Genomic DNA, 15,151 nt, shown 5'->3' with positions numbered 1-15,151 from the left:
TCACAGTCAAGTCAGTAAAAGTGTCGTAGCCTATTAGGTGAGGATTGCAATCATATTTTTCATCGGCAATAAAACGATCTAATCCTTCCATTTAATTTTCAAACAAAATATAGAAAGAAATGCATAAAAAAGAGAGATCTCCATATAAAATTGTAAAAATAGACTTTGTTGATCCTTATGCCAGGAGGATAATCTTAGTACAAGCACAGCAAAATCAGGCTTGACTGATTATTGGGATTATACCCTGAAACATCAATCACTAATGATTCATATAAACAGTGGCGCTTAAAATTACATAAAGTTAAGTTGTATTTTTCTTGAATAAATCTGGCTTTTTTTAAAACTCCCTGCTGATTGTGTTCTCACTCCTGCGCAACATTTAAGAAAAATAAGGAGTTTCACTTGTTCAAACAGTCTTAAGTGTGCAGGGCAGATCAGCTCTTTGCTCTGTTTCAAAGTTTGCTAAAAATGTGGGTATTTTCTGTGACCTCTTTACTGGGACAAAGGAGGCTGCGGATCGATTCGTTACACCTTTTTAGTGAGGCTTCTGGTGAAGGGGAGGGGCTCTGAATCCACAAGAGGCTCCATTAATAGCATACACTCCGTCCTAACTATTATCCAACATAAAGTGTTTATAAAGGGCACACAACTAGGCTAATGTTTTCTGAAGTGAGACCGCATAATACACCCGTTTACTGCAGCATCTTCAGGAGAGGATAGTGAAGAAGAGAGTGGGGGGAAAAGGTCTGAAGTTTGTTTTTACTACTTGGTGATAGAGTGTGCGGTGATAATCACAACAGAACTTGGATGAAATGAGAACTGGCTCACTTCAGACTGCGCTCTTCTTCCTTCTGCGGCCAGCCAGGACTTTAGGACAATATCCACCCAGCTCTACACCGGCTCCAGCTCTGGCTACGACCGGATCATTTACAAGGAACTGGATTACAAACTTTCTGCAAACCGTCCAGTCAGTCCTGGTTTAACAAATTCTGGTGAGTTTCTGAATTTACCCCTCACCTCACGTTTCCACAGTGAACAGGTAATAAAAAAAAAACCCCGCTGTCTCCTCCTCGTCACGCTCAGCTCCTCAGAAGATGTCTGCCATCTAGTTTTTTCGCTCGGTATTTTTGAGCCACTGCCTGTCTGCAACAACCGATAATGTGCGTAGAGAAGGTGCCCGAGGTCGCCTATTATGTAATAAAATAAATACCAAGTACCGCCCTAAAACATCTGTCTATCCCTGTCTGTCAAAGCGGCCTGCGCGCTGATTGATGGAGCAGACTTACGTCATTAATGTTTCCATCCCAAAGTCTGCGGACGGACGGACGGACAGGTGAGCTGCTGCAGCTCTCAAAAAATGTTCCTTATCTTTGAGATACTTTGTACAAATTTAAAACGTATGTATATTTATTATCCAGTCTGATCATGTTTGCGTTTTATATGTTATTTATTAAACAGCAGACTACTTGTCTCATGCAAACCACGGTTTAACCTTTAACGCCTGCCAATGCTGGCTCCCTTACAATAATTGTTAATACTGTTGTTGAATGTTAAGTAAACTGCTTGGATTTGCTTTTCTGTGAGGTAAATCCAGTGTGACTGTGTACAGTGCAGAACTGTGTTTAGAAAGGTAATCATTACTGCAGCACCCTTATTCACAAAACCAAAACATAAAATGGCTGTAATTATACCATGGATGAAGATGTAAACTGCTTCACAGCTTCTGAGTGAAGTTAACATTTTTTATAACACAATTTATTTGTGGTATTTTTTTGTGTCACTGAACAATATTAACCATGTAAAAATAAGAAAAAATCAAGGGATACTTGTCTGATCATTCATCCAAATTACATCATACTTTTTAGCTTTTAAACTTTTTTCGACTTTTAGTGCTCATGAAAATGTAAGGTCAGTAACTAAAAATCAAGAATAAAATGAATCCATGAATCCATGAAAACATAAACTAGACTATATGAAGTCACCTTTATTTTTTGGGCATTTAGTGAGGAAAGCATCCTCTATTGGTCTAAAGGTTTTAGGTTTTTAGGGGGCAGGGAAGCTTGTACAGGATCTGATCCTGGGCCAGCAGGGGGGGACATGTGGTTCAAAAGGCAGGGGTAGTAACCAACTCTGCTTTGAAATATCTGCACAGGATTATTAAGAATGAGAGCACGCTCACATTTTCATTTTAAAATAACAACGTTTGAAACTATTTTCGGTCTTTATAGTACATTTCTTTAACGTCTTTCTCTTTCTTCTGCAGCATCTTGCTTATGTTCATTCACTGCCTTTCTTTCCTCTTTTCTTCTTTGTCCCTCATCTCTTAAGATGGCATGACCCTAACCCTAACAAGTGGGCTCTTATTTTGTAAATATATATACGGTGTGTTTAATGTACAGTGACTTCAAATATGTACGTATTTTTCCAACTCCCAGCCACATTTGATCAGGACATTATGATATAAATTGCTTGCTACAGTAGTTACACTACCCACGACGCAGCCGCCTGTGTCCATGTGCATGTATGACAAAAGCCGAACACACAAACAGTTGTTTCCCCACCACCCCCAACTTGTATATATGAAGCTGCTCTTCCACAAACTGTGGCACAGTGACAGTGTGATGACATGTCGTCCTGTTTCCTTCTCTTCTGCATGATGACACTCCCTCAGAGCGGGTGAGAACATCCATGTAGTCGTCACGTTTATTTACATACATTACTCTCTTCTTTCCTTTGTCCCTTTTTTTTTTTTTCTTTCTAGGTCTGACATGACCATCTAAAGTGAAGCTGTTTAAACTATCCACTGGATCGTACTGCAGGGTGTCAAATCAGGTGAGGGCTCTTGTTCATACTCTCAATCTCATATGACCAAATCATAACAAAAACAGACAAATTTACATTTAGTAATAGCATATAACAGCTGATAAACTTAACATGTATGTTTATCAGTTGTAAAACACATTTTCACATGAACCGCATTACAATTCTTAATAGGCTGTATTTTCATTCTGACCTTTTATGCCATCTAACAATTCTTAAAATCTAATGAGCAGTTAACAAATAAATAAATAAATAAATAAATAAAACCAAAGTCATGCCTTGAGGTTTGTGTGTTGAAGTCCTTACATAGGTCAGGGTGTGTTACCAGTCAAACATGCAACACAAAAAATATGCAGCTTTGAAAATGTCCAGAACGACTATTAGTGTTACCTTAGTCTCGTTTCTTTCTCCTTCTTCTCTCTTTATCATTATCATCACTGCCTCAGAGAGCATCACATGATCCCCTTTCTGATACAGAACTGATTCTACACTGCTAATTATATAAAACGCGTGTCGCAGCCACACACTGTAGCATGATATAATTCATTTGCCATTTTCTTTTGACATCAGTAGACAAGCTAAAAGAAAACAGTAAAGAGAAGTATGACAAAGTATACAGATTATTTATTTATGTCGACTGTATGATTGTCTACGTGTAGCACCTTATCACCACAACAAATTCCTCGTATGTGTAAAACACTACTTGGCAATATAGCTCCTTCTGATTCTGATTACTATATAATTATAATGCATTAATTTGGTACAATTGAGGCATTTCAGTTTCTTTTAAGGATATATTCTGTATTACCATGCTTTTATGGCAAAGTATACTGACCAAAATCACAGCGGCATAACCAAGATCTTAGTTCCGACCTCTTATTATTCATAAATAATGAATGCTGTGTTGCAGATTTTGGCCAGTGGCTAACCACCTGAGCTATTTTACAGCTATTTTGTCGAGATCTGCCACAGTGCCGGACTTCAAAACTTATCCCTTGTGGACTGAAATAGAGCGTAATCTTTTCCCTTTGTGTCATTCAAACAAGTTAACATTTGGAATGATGAAGGCTTACAGCTTATGATAATGCCTCTCTTCATAATCTTGAGTAATCTTCAATCAATGATGGGTCCTATCAGATTCCAGACACTCATTGACAGGCTGAATATAAGAATATATAATAAAAATTAATAAAGAAGAGGCTCTAACTTTGACATGAGCTATATCTCCACATCTATCAGATAAGTCTGCATAATTAAAATGCCAAGTATGAGTATGGAGGGGGTGGTGGGGGTTGATATTTTATAGAGATTTACTTTTCCGCGACTTGTTTAATGTGTAGACTTAAAAAAATTAATGTGTTGCTGTAGTTTTGACAATGCAATTAAAGGTTTGTAATCCCCACCTGAGCTTTTTTGATTCTGTCAGTTTGGACGAAGAATGTGATGAAACGCTGCGCAGTGGTGACAGATGCAAGTTTATTAAAGGATTCAAGTCTCGCAGGGGATTCAAGGTGGTATTTCATACCAACACGAAAGAGGAGAGAAAGCAACTTCAGCTTGTTTACATGAACTGTGAAATAATTGTTCAGCAGAATATACACAGAGTATCCGAAAGCATTTCTTCAGGATTTTTTTTCCTTTTAAACATGAGCTACATTACATGCCACCACAGGCAAAGCTTTATCTGAGATTTCCTGCATCTTGGAACAACCTTGCTAAAAAATCCAACTCGGCTAAATAAAGTGACATATTTCACGTTTCAAAATACCAGCCTCTCTGACATGCACACTCCTTCCCTCTCCTCCACCCTTGCCTTTTGTTTTCTTTGACACGTGCACTCCAATTAGCATTTTCCAGCCATTAAGGAGGAGAGAGAAGGAGCCAAATGTTTGTCTCACCGAGCTTCTTTTTTCCGTCAAGACTCTTTGAGCCTTAGTAAAAAAACAAAAAACTAACAAAAAAAAAAAAACATTCAGACAGACTCAATATTATCCTCAATGTTAACATGATCTTCTTCACATAACAATTACCAATAGCTTTGTCTGGGAAACTGATGTGACAGTGCAACCACTAGCGTGTATGAGAGCCGTTGTCAGTCTACATTTGGAGCAATTAAAATTATTAAAATTACTTTTTATGAGAGAACACAAGCAATGAGGATTATTTTCTGCCTTTGTGACATCCTGTAACATTTTCATTTTGTAAATATTTCCATCTCTCAGATGGAGGACTACGTTTCCATGCACCGTATGGCTTCTCAACTCAAGGAGCTTCCTATAACCTTTTCACGATAAAACACACAACAGTCTCTTGAGGATTACATGCAAAAACTGTATCACAATGTTTAGTTACACAGTAAGACTACAGTTAGCAGTCGAGCTGTTTTCTTATCAGCCCTCTTGTCAAATTAGTGGTTTCTAATCTTCAGCTTTATTCCTAAATTTAAATCTGCGAATCTCAAATTGCACAGATCCCTTGCTGCGGGCTTTGGCAGGAAAAATCTGTCATTGCTGCTGGTGTGCTGTACATTAAGGGAGAAAACGCTCTTAAAAAGGTGCTTTTCTGACATTAAAATGACTTGTGTGCACAGCGCATGTTGATCCGTGCAGTTTGAGGCATATATTTATGAATAGGAACCTTTAATTAGGGCTTGTGTTTCCTCCCTAGTCACATTGAGGGATGGTCCTCGCCGACATTCATTAATGATAATCACCAAGAGCGATGGCATAGCTACAGGCCAAGTCTCAGGGGACCCGACACTTGAAAAGAAGCATTAAATTACACAGAGGGACTCTTTAATTGCAAAGAGGAAAATATATAGCCATCATTGTTAAATATGATCTTTTGTAAGCCTTTACTGGTTCAAGGATTTGTCTAAGGGTTTCTTATCCTCAAACTCTTTCAAAAGGAATCTAGAGCCACATTTCTGCGATAATACACCACAGGGCCCTTTTTAAAAAAACACTTCTCTTCAACCCTCTTGGTTTTCTATATTGCAAACCAAGCACAAACTGTGAATATATGCCAGTTTTATAAATTTGCATTATGTTGTAAATTCAGATTTGACATGTACATCGGCTTCCTTGTGTAAGATTAGAGCAGACTCATATGGGACCTACATGTGACCAATGCAGACAGACACCAGCTACACAATGTTTGGAAATCCATCTTTAACACTTTTAACAAAATGATTGGAACAATCACCAATCATTTTACCTCGTTTGCAGTTGCCCCGTGGGTTGTTTCACATGTGTGAGTCTCAGGCCAATATGATGTTCACTACTAGGAGAATGATGATTCAGTTTTAAGTGGAAGGAGCCACTGCCACCAGCATACAGACATTGGGTCAAGGGGGTCATGAGTTACATTTAATTAGAAAAGATTCAGTATTCCATTAAGGGCTTGTTCCTGAAATGCTATTCTGCCATTTTGTACCTTTTTGTAAATAGAAAAACTGGACTCGTAACGTACCATTCATCTTTATTTATCTGTTTAATTTTTGTTGATATTCTGTCTTCATTTAGTGTCCCTTTTTCATGTTTTACCCAGTGCCTCACCTATTTTTTAATTTCAAATTCTGAAAATATTCTTGTCTGGCAGAATTGATATTGTTCTTGTAAGGATGGGAAGCAAAACATTTAAACATATTTGTTTCATATGTTGTATATGCTGTTTTTTGTTAATGAAATGGATCTTGATAAAAAAAAAATTATTTTGCATGAACACACACAGACACACGCAAACATACATTTGTACCCATACACACCCAAACTCCTGACCTAATTGCTCAGTCTCACTCAACTAATTAATCACAGCTGACTTAACATGGTGACAAGGTTAGGTAGGTGACATTCTCGAAAAATCTGTCTTTCTGCTTCGTCTTTTTACTTTTCCCTTTCAATAATATATCCTTTCTTTTCTTTCGCTTGCTCTTTCTTCACCTTTTGCTTATCTTCTTTCCATCTTTCTTTCTATTCCTTTCTTCCAATTTGTCTGCTTCATTTGTTCCACATTTCTTTCTTCCTTTTCATCATTCCATTTCATTCTTTCCTCACATCTATACTCAGATGATGTCTAGTTAACTGGAGAGCATAACTTGGCCCACTTCTATTTTTACCTGTTATAGGGGGGTGGGGGAATGCAGAGGTGAGAGTGGGCATGCTGGGAAAGAAGGAGGGTTAGGGGCGGGGTCACAATGCTCCATTAATCAAAAAGAATGACACTCATGTCGTCCCTGACAACCATCCTGCCACTCGTATGTCTGTTCCCTTCCTCCTTCATCCCACTCAAACAGGACAACTTTAGTGATGGGGAGGGTGAAGAGAATGAACGAGAGAGAGGGGGAAGGGGGGTGAGCGAACTTTATTAATCAAGCATCTCAGATTAATTGTTATGAAGTGTCACCCATAAATTCTCCATTTGGATTTAATAATCTTGGAGGTAGACTTAACAATCTCTGTCGTGATTTGAGTTTTATTGAAGAGGCTGCAGAGAGAGAGGGAGAGGCAGAGAGGGAGAGAGATGCAGTGACACAAATAGCTTCTCAGCGGACAGTCCCTCTCCGTATGACAGTTATGAAATACAATTATCAGCGAGATCTACTTAAGAATTCATCAACTGCACCCCTGCCTTCCAAGGAGAGCAGGGAGAAAAAAATCCTACATACAAAGCAAGTCTTAACTGATAAGACTTCTCTTTTCCCCGTCGTCCTTAAACTATCATTTCAATTTTTCTCTGTCTCTGGCATGTTAAGTCACTGTAAAGGTATGGTACGCATATTGCTTTGATAGGCCCCTGTGCATTCTATTAAAGTATAAATCATTAGGTAATCAGGGAATATGGTAAATGACACACCACATGCAAATCACCTAGGTAGTGAGTAGTTTGTTTGAAATGTAACACCCGTTGGTTTGCATCAGGGTCAATAAAATCAGTTAATCTCCCCGTGCAGTGAAAATATACTGTCACTGAAATGTACAACACCCTGTCAGCTCTCAAAAGTAAGAGAATCATAAAACGCAAATGATTTCAATCAATTGTCGTCTAATTGCAGTCATATCGTTTGAAATGAACGAAGAACGGCCACTATGTAGGTTGACAGTATGCATAAAATTAGCATAGCTTTGCATATTGCAATGCCATTAATGTTAGTTTTATTGGAGGTGAGGTTTTCCTGCTTTTTTTGCATGTTGGCGTTGTCTTTAAAAGGAACGAAGGCAAAACTGTCCATTTGATAGTTATAGAAATGATTTAGCTCAACTTTAATTTAGACACTTTAGCAAAATGGGGCTAATTTCTAGCACAAAGAGCAGCATCTTGCCTCATTTCGATCTGAAAAGAATATTTTGTCTGATCCAGGGAAATATCTATAAGGAAAGTAATCGGCCCGGTGAGGATGGGTTGACAAAAGACAGATCTGAGGGATAGAAAACAACTCCATCTTTGTTCAGAATAATAATGGAAAGTCTTTATGTGACCATTTTTGGGAAATGCTGGAGAAGCTTGTTAAACATGTGCCTTTAACTACACGTTCCCCTCAGTCAGATACCATCCTGATCAATGACAACCCGGCTCTGTGAAAAATGATGATGGCTAGAGCCGCTGTAAATGTTTTAGCTATCAACACTGCTTCCTCCCCCGTCACCCAACACCACGGCCAATCCTTCAATGACTCTACATCATGGCCTCGGCCTGGTTAAATCCAAGCCCATCTTCTCCCATCAGTAATTGCAGATGTCTGCTTGTGATGTGTGACTTCCAAATGGTTCCTTCACTTCAAGCTCATCTGTATTAGTTAGGTGGGAGCACTAATTCAATAAGGTGGTGGAGAAATGTTCTATAATGTTGTGACACATGAGCACTGCAGGAGGCCGGACTATAGACATCCCCTAGGTGTGTTTACATGCACTGTAATAATGTGATTAAGGACCAAAGGAAAGCAACACAAACTGTTGCAGCTATCATGTTAACTCTTTAAATTACATCTTATGAATCAAGGTCATAATCAAAATATGTAAAAATCAATTAACAGAGCATGATTACACATCCCACTCTGAAATTACTCGTCTCTCTTATCAATAGAGTGAATGCAAAGTGGTGTGTCTGAAGTGATGTGTTTGAAGGAAAAGCATCAATTAATACATTGCATTAGAGAGTTCTTTAAACTCACTGCTTTTCTGATTAGATTTTCTTGTTAATCTTGTAGGCTACCTCACATCCTGTACATTAACTATCAAACAACTAATATAAGCTAGTGTTGTCTTAAACATCAGTCTGGGTATTCGTGTTAATTGGGTTACGTGTATGTATGTACAAATGTATTTTATGCACATTTTTACTTTTACAGTTTTTATGCTTTAGCTGAGGTGAAAGAATTGACAATAAAAGCTGATGGAAACAACTTCTCAAATACACTTTGATGTTGCTTCAAGATTACATAAGCAAAAGACTAAAAAGAGCATCGTTAGTGTCGGGAGGGTACGTAATTGCAACTTCTTTAGCTTCAGTTGAGATTAGGAGCCCTTTTGTAGGCCACCCCACTTCTTAGATCATAGGGGATGATAAAAAAAAAAAACACCACAGGTATACAAATACACCCCAACAAAAATGCCATTTAATTTAGGAAATGGGAATGAATTAAGCACCATGATATATCAGAAGTTTTGGTGCTCCATTATAATGTGTATTGTTCTTGCTGTATTGCACCTTTAGCACTTATGCTAACATTAGTTATCTTATGTTGAACTCTGTTACTTGACGAAACACTGCAGATGAATGCTGGGCAGTATCTTGTACTGTTGACTGTACTGTTTTCCTTCTGCCTGTATGGTATGATAATATATAAACTGTCACTGGTGTTGGGTGTCTGCCAGTGGAAACTGTCCTTGCAAGAAAAAACACAAAATCGTTGTTGTTTTAGCAAGTTCCCCAAAACAACATGTTGATGATCACATTGGGAGCAAAGAAGGAGGTCAGGTGACGTTATTATTAAGCAAGATTAAGTCAGACTTTAATACCTTTTCCTAATGCCAGTCAACGTTGGTTTCTTTTAAGCATGACCATGATCATTACCTTACCCACATGGTTATTACTGAAACCTAATGTGGGTTCCCTAACAAGATCCCTAACCAAGTTGTTATTGTTCCTTAACCTAACCAAACCGTAAACATAGTGTTGTCACATCATAAAACTGATTTACTTTTCCACGGTGACTTATAATGGCAATGGAAGGCACAAACAAATTATGTCGTCCTGCTCATAGGTGCATCAGATCAGTCAACGCTTCTAAAGGCGCGTTTTGTCATTTCATTTGGACGACTTGTGTGGATGATGTCTTTGATTGTTTTTCCTGTGTATGTTGTTGATTTCATGCCCACACTGTAAACCAATGTTCCTTTTTAACTAGTAATAAATCAATCAAATATATAAATTAGTCACCTAATTGTTGGAAAAACATACACACCAATTCACATTTTATTTTGCCCACATTTCCCTCCTACAAATCGAGCACCTTAAAATGATTTGAAGAGTACGATTCATTGTTTCTACTGAATGATAAACAATAAAAAATAGAAGATCCAACTTTCCACCCCACTGTCCCCTTTGTTCATTGCGTCTGCCCCAGTGGTCAAGGACACCCATATCAGTGGACGTCAGGGTAGGCCCCATCCATCAGAGGGCTATGGGTAATGGAATCAACCGGTGACAATGATCATCAGCACTGCAAACAATGGCCCATAAACATCCCTTGACAAGTGGTCAAATGTGGGAAAGGCGAGGTGGGGGTTGGGCGAGGGTTTGAAGGATTGTATGTGAGCATATGTGTGTGTGTGTGTGCGGGTTTGTGTGTGTGCATGTCCACATGTATGAGTCAGTCAGACTGCGAGAGAGGCTGTAACACGAGGTGAAACGATGCTGCAGAGTTGCAGAGAAATGGTGAGGAAGATATCTCCCTGGGGATGATGCGGTGGGCCAACACGCTACCTCTGAAAACAAATGTCCCCTGTGGGTCGGAGTTCAGACATGCCTCAGCTCATTTTAAGAGTTTGCTTCCCTTACTTTCTCTCTATCTTCCTTTTTCTTGTTCCTTTAAGATGAGTTTTTCCTTATCTGAGTTTTGTTTTATCAGATCACTTGCAGTAGTGAGGGCCAGGGATAACTGGGGAGAAAGATTTATTTATAAACCTTTGCCTCCTTTTTAATGAAAATTCTCAGTCAATATAGGAAATTACAAAAAAGAAAACTCCTAACCTAGATAAAACACCTCTAGTTCAAGCTTAAAACTGCTTGCTTCTGCCAAAATAGTCTAAGTAATACGTGTCCAATCATTGTTTCCCTTCCCCTCTCAGTCAGCGCTGAATGAAACCCAATTAGAGAAGTTCAGGATTTCAAAGAAAGCATAAAGTAGAAATTTTCCCCTCTTTGTGGTAAGTTTTCCATTGCAAGAAGTAGTTGTTGCTTTTGTCAAGCTGGGTGTTTCGTCACTCCATTTTTTTTGTCAGATGGTTTCTGTCTTTGCAACACACACACACACGCACGTTTAATTAGCCATCATTTGTCTCAGCTTTCTCTCGTTTCTGCTGTTTATCCAAAAGTCAGGAATGACACTGGCCAATTAGTGCAATGAAATATTTTAACCCTCTCTAACACTTGGAACAGTACAAACCAAGTGGGATATGTGCTCGAAGCTAAAGTACTGGCATCCACATGCCAGTGTATGTGTGTGTCTGTGTATGTGAGATAAAGAGGGGTTGAAACAAAAGAAAACTGAATGAGGAAATATTCACATATGTTGTAGGGTGTTTGTTAAAGACATGTTTCTTGTTTTTCTCTATTATTAGGTCACAATTATTTGTATAATTTTATTTCAGGCTCATCACAGAAAAGAAGGCTTTGCTGTTGGCACAGAACATGAGTGAAAGTGTAATAGAGAGAATCATCAGTTATGTTTTGTCATTAGTGGCAGACTAAATTGACCCTAAGATTGGCTTGCTCTTCCAAAATCCAGGGCAACAGCTCGATAATGGGTGCTGTAGTGATTTACTAATTGTCTTCGGGATTCAAATTAATAATTGGCAAAGCTTTAGCTGAAGTGCACATCTAAGTACTCTTTGTCGTTCACTTGTATCTTTTGAAAAAAACCCTGCAAAAGGCAGCTGAGACGATATCATTAACGGCCTCTCCAAATTGAAACAGTCATCAAGAGTGTCTTTAAATGTCTCCGGAAGCTTTTTGTTGAGTGCAAATGACATCTCGCTCATTTTGCTGGTGGCTACATGACTGATGTGTTGAATAAGAAAAGTCCGTTTTGACGCTTTTGAAGGCTGCTGGTTTGAAGTATATGATTCTGAAGTGCCAGCATATGCTTAGTGAGATAAGTAATTTGACACACAGACATCACAGCCTGCAAATCTTTCGTCTGGCTGCCTTGAGTGTCCACGCCGGGCGCTTTTTCAAGAACACTTTACAACTGTCACAACTGACTGTCAGCGCGCAAAGGACACACGCAAACAAGCTCATTTTGAACACAGATTAAGACAGCTGTCATATCAAAAAATTTAAATTCATCTGGACTAAAAATACCATTAATTCTATCCCAGGCGTTTTAAAATTTAATTTGCTATCTAAGAACCAAAGAATCCTCCTTTTTAGCATCAGTTTGTTCATTAGAGTAATTAAATGAGCCTCTCATCCTCGGAACGAAGCTAGATTTAAAGCAGGAGTTATTGAAAGCAACACAGCAATAACATAGCCGTTCACATGACAGAAAGGCTTCTTCTGCTGTTCTTTCTCCCCCTGAATAAGACACTTGACTGAGCTATAAAACATAAAAACACTGCATATATATGTGTGTGTTTGTGCTTACACACAAACACATGTACGTTCACACACACGCCAGCTGGGGTGGGTGGGGGGTTGGGGTCAGAGCTGCAAGCGAAGTCGCTGACATTGTGGCACTTCTTTGGCAGCATTGTGCAGGTGTCGTCCGCACACAGGCTTCTGAATAAATGGATCTGAAATGATTTACCTAGGGTATCTGCCACCTGAGCACAGACACATGCACTGCTCCCCACACACACACCCAACATGACATACACACACAACGCAAGCCTCTTTCCCTCTCTCCCTGTTGTTCATACAGAGGAGCTGACGCAGACACACACCAACACCAAGGGGGAAAAGAGAGAAATCCGGCAGAGCTGCATGCTATTGTGTCATCAAATTATCTAACAAATACAGATATTGACCAATGTGAGTTTTACCATCCAGTTTAGACTCTGATTGTGTGATCTGAGTTCATTTATACCCATTTGTTTTCAGACATGATGGAAAATACAGCTGAGGTCACACTAAGAATAGCCGATTCCCTGACCTCAGCTTCTCCAGCGATGTCTGCAACATTATAAGGTGAAATATCCACTATTACATGCTAACGACAAGAGACGAGTCTACAGAGGCAACGGCACACAGGACAACTGGCTCAGGGAAAGGCATCTGGATCGCAGCGGCTGTTGTCACATACAAGCCACTTACAATCATCCTGGAGAAGAAAAGGTTGCTTTGTTTTTGTGATAAAAAATGCAGCGTGTGTGAGTTAATAAATACACTGTGTATGTAAAATGTTAACACTGTGCAGCCATAAAATCAGCTGAATATAAAGCTTTGTGTTTGTGTGTTGTTCCATTCTAAAATGATATAACCATCTTGAGATGAACATGATGCCGTTATATGTATATGCCACGATGAACAAATGAATAGAAGTGCAGTACAAACAGTTTCTTGACGATGTATGGTAAATACTGTGAAACAAAAGATGCAGTTTTTCCTTTTGGACAGAACTGTTAATTTTATATGGTTAAGATAGCGTACACATGAGCATCTGTGATACATCACAATAACAGGGCTTTCACAATAAACGAACAAGTGTGACATTGCGCAGAGCAAGCCCATTATTTCCAAAGGAGAGAGCAGCTGCCTTAGCCATAGTGGCCTGCACTTTCCTTATTTTTCACACGGTTTTGCAGCCAAAGTTCCAAGTAAATTGAACTTTGACCCCGAATACGCTTCGCCTCCATAGTGCACATCCAGTGGAATTCTGTCATTAACAGGAAACAAAGTTATGATCAATTTCTCTGAAGAGAAAATCTTAATTTTGTGCATCTCCGAAGTCCCAGAATCATCCAACTCTACTCTCCAATTCTCCTGGGATTTGAGTAAAGAGAACCTCAAGCATGACAAAAAAAGATCAGAAAGGGATGGGTATACCAGGTTAGAAAAGGTATACTGTGATTGCTTATATTTCAGCAGAGTCCAAATCTTTGTTTCCTTTGAATCATTTCATAAATAATGAATAGGTTATAATAACTAAAATGAAATGAAATGGCAATTCAGTGCGATTGTCAGACAAGTAACATCCCATTTAACTACTTTGGAAGATCACTGTAAGTACCACGATTCATTCTATTGATTACCTCATGAAAACTATGCACAAAGGACAATGTCTCATGTTTCTAAATGATGCCTATAGGTCAGCAGATGGCATGGAGTGTTATGGACCCCAGACAACACTTAGTGAGGAAAGAACATGGAGTGATGAGGGCAGTTTGTGGAAATATTTCAAAAAGTTAAGAAACTTTTTTCTTCTCCATAATACAGATAAATGTTTGTCCTAACAAACGACTGCTGCTAAAATTAATGTGGGTGATTTGATTTCATGCTAACATGACATCTAATGAAAGAAGAATTCAACAATCCATAACAAATGTTTGGACAAATAGTAAAATGTTTTTACTGTCATGTTCCAAGTACACAAACGGTTAACAGTTTGACTGTCCAGCTCTAATGGGAGACAGGTCCCCAGCAGATGGGCAAAAAGTTGACACTGACGCAAAGGAGAAAAACAACAAAGTCAAGAGGTGAAGAACAGAGGCATCAGAGAGATACATCATCATACCACCTCTTTGACACTCTGTAGGGCCTGACCTTACCAGGCTGCTGGGTTGTCAGAGTGCCGTAATCAAGTCATAGGCGGGGCTGCCAGACCTGCCCTGGTCTGAGAACATGCACAGCCCTGACTTCATCAGTCCAGCTGATACGTGTGTATAAAGAGGGTTGTTAAAAGCGACCATCTCACCTTTCTTCCATATTCAGTTTAGGTTGTTTTTCACACAGACAGGTCGAATAGAAAAGGGAGGTATGAGAGATCTTGTTTACTCTGAACAAATATACTAATTGAAAATAAAATCATACATTTAAATATACAGTATGTCTAATGAAATGTTTAACTTGCTTCTAGGTCACACAAAACACGGAGTAATACTTTGATATTGTG

General features: G+C 38.9%; 1 protein-coding gene and 1 long non-coding RNA gene across 2 annotated transcripts in view; one reads left to right on the top strand and one right to left on the bottom strand.

The window, feature by feature from the left end:
• The window catches only part of tshz1 (teashirt zinc finger homeobox 1), a 30,759-nt gene extending 29,798 nt beyond the window's left edge, over positions 1 to 961 (bottom strand). Inside the window, exon 1 of the mRNA XM_046059327.1 lies at positions 829 to 961. The gene's annotated coding sequence lies outside the window, so the exon portion shown is untranslated. The remainder of the gene's footprint in view (positions 1 to 828) is intronic.
• On the top strand, positions 597 to 13,406 carry LOC123976924. The gene is made up of 3 exons (XR_006826459.1): positions 597 to 992; positions 2,762 to 2,832; positions 13,141 to 13,406. It is a non-coding gene; the product is annotated as an uncharacterized LOC123976924 (long non-coding RNA).
• The last annotated feature ends 1,745 nt before the right edge of the window (positions 13,407 to 15,151 follow it).

This window comes from Micropterus dolomieu, linkage group LG09 (assembly GCF_021292245.1).
Source record: "Micropterus dolomieu isolate WLL.071019.BEF.003 ecotype Adirondacks linkage group LG09, ASM2129224v1, whole genome shotgun sequence".
NCBI classification, from domain to species: Eukaryota; Metazoa; Chordata; class Actinopteri; order Centrarchiformes; family Centrarchidae; genus Micropterus; species Micropterus dolomieu.
This window is presented reverse-complemented; position numbering and strand designations above follow the sequence as displayed.